Here is a 2,464-nt window from a genome sequence, read left to right as displayed (position 1 = left end):
GGAGGAGGCCCCGAGGAAGACCCAGGACACGCTGGAGGGACTGTGTCTCTCGGCTGGCCTGGGAACACCTTGGAGTTCCCCCGGAGGAGCTGGAAGAAGTGGCTGAGGAGAGGGAGGTCTGGGCCTCCCTTCTGAAGCTGCTGCCCCCGCGACCCGACCCCGGATAGGAGGAAGAAAATGGATGGATGGATGGATGGATGGATGTAGAAAATGCACAAAAACTAACCGTCCCAAAACCTAAAATTACCTTGATGCACTCTAGACATCCTGTCCGACCCTAGTACCTAAAATGAACCATCAACCCTGATCCCTAATATTACCCGTTTTTAGAAAATGTAGGATATTCAAATTAAYTRCGYGTCCCAAACCCTAAAATTACCTAATATTGGCTCTAGACGTCCTATCCCTGACYCCACTACYTKAAATTAACTATGAACCCTGATCCCTAATATTAACTATGGACCCCAAATCAAAGACCCTATATTTTGCGTCCCGACACGTCAAAACTGGACGCTGAGGAAACCCGATAGTGTGTCTTWTTACTGAAGCGAAGGGGGTACCTGATGCATCAAAATAAGACGCAGAGGGAACCTGACAAAGTGTCAATATGTGACGAGTTCGGAGTGCTTTTACTTATAGATATTTGTTTTAAGTACTTTGTATACCTCTGAAAAAAAGATCTGCCTTGGCCTCACAAACACAAAAGACTCTTTCTGTTTTTATCTGGTTTTAACYGGATAAAATGCAGTAGAACTGAGGGTTTTGGGTTTAGGTCAGTGGAAGCTGGGACCACCTGTGGGTCTTGCGAGGGCTCTTGAGTAAATTCCCAGAAATGAAACAAAATTAAAAGATGATTGCTAAAGTCCCGTTCTGTCCTCACGGTTTATCCTGGTTTAACTGACGTTTGTACGTTTGAATCGTAACTGGAGTTCTGCTGCTCTGTTGTGGGTCAGAGACTAAAGATCTGAGCCCCCGTTCACACCTGGCACCAACATCCTAGGTGGTCCCATCACTACCAGCTGGAAATGTGTACAACACATTTCAAATCAAGGCTCGCGGGCCAAATCTGGCCCTCGTTACCATTTAATCCGGCCCCGAAGGTAACACTTTAGTTTTCTTTTACAGATGCTCTATGGAGAGCAACAGAGAATTTAATTTAATGATCTTTTTCTGTGTTCTTTTCGTATTTTAAAGCCAAATTATTTTTCAATTCAAAAAATTTATTAATTTCATTTCAAATTATTGGAGTTTTAGCGAAGATAAGCCTGTAATCGGAAGGTTGCTGGTTTAACTCTCGGACGATATCTATAATATAATAAATAATCTTTATTTATTAGGTTATGTATGTTCTATACAACATAATTTGGAAAAAAATCATTTGTTTTTCTACAAACTTATTTTTTCTTGCAATATTTTGAAAGTTCTATCAGAATTGGCATTACAGTTGGATGTAAACATGGCTGACCACTTTACAGATGTTAGTGCCACATGTGAGCGGGGTCCACATAGACCATCAGATCAAACGTCTACGTTATTTTTTACGAATCTCAATTTATTCAAACCACTTATTTTTTAAAACTTTTTTCTTCCATAACGTTGGCAACATCTGAGTGTTTTTTWAAATTATTATTTTAATGCAACCAGAAGTCTCAGCTGAGCTCTTTTTGTTTTTATGCCTGAAGCTCATCATAGACATGAAGACCAAAGAAAAACTGCTGAGCTCTTTATGATTTCTTGTGCATCCTGCAGCCTGGAACGACTCGCAGGAAAAAAATAAAAATAAAAAAACACCCTGCAAGATAAAGAATCTATACCAGAGCCTGAGGAAACTGGTCTGTTATATGGTGCTGTATGAGGGCTAAAATTAAGACTATTGTGCAACCAGCAGTTGCTACATCCTTGTAGCAGGAGGCTATATATATATATATATATATATTCCTAAGCAAGCTATTGATCTGATTAATGACAGGCCAGCACCGCTAACTGAGAGGCCGGCACTGGCAAATGAGAAGAAGGCTATTTATTTGTGCTAGCATCAGGGAGGCTAGCAACTAGCATAGATAAGCTAGCAACTAGCATAGATAAGCTGTGTTAGCATCAGAGAGGCTAGCTACTAGCATAGATAAGCTGGCGTTAGCATCGGAGAGGCTAGTGACTAGCATGGATAAGCTGGTGTTAGCATCAGAGAGGCTAGCTACTAGCATAGATAAGCTGGCGTTAGCATCGGAGAGGCTAGTGACTAGCATGGATAAGCTGGTGTTAACATCAGAGAGGCTAGCTACTAGCATGGATAAGCTGGCGTTAGCATCAGAGAGGTTAACTACTAGCATAGATAAGCTGGTGTTAGCCTTGGAGAGGCTAGTGACTAGCATGGCAAAGAGTTCGCATTAGCATCGAAGAGGCTAGTGACTAGCATGGATAAGCTAGTCTTAGCATTGTAGAAGCTAGCGACTAGCATGGATAA

This window comes from Austrofundulus limnaeus, unplaced genomic scaffold (genome assembly GCF_001266775.1).
Source record: "Austrofundulus limnaeus strain Quisiro unplaced genomic scaffold, Austrofundulus_limnaeus-1.0 Scaffold1004, whole genome shotgun sequence".
Classification (NCBI taxonomy): domain Eukaryota; kingdom Metazoa; phylum Chordata; class Actinopteri; order Cyprinodontiformes; family Rivulidae; genus Austrofundulus; species Austrofundulus limnaeus.
The sequence above is the reverse complement of the archived record's forward strand: the minus strand, read 5'-3'. Positions refer to the sequence as shown.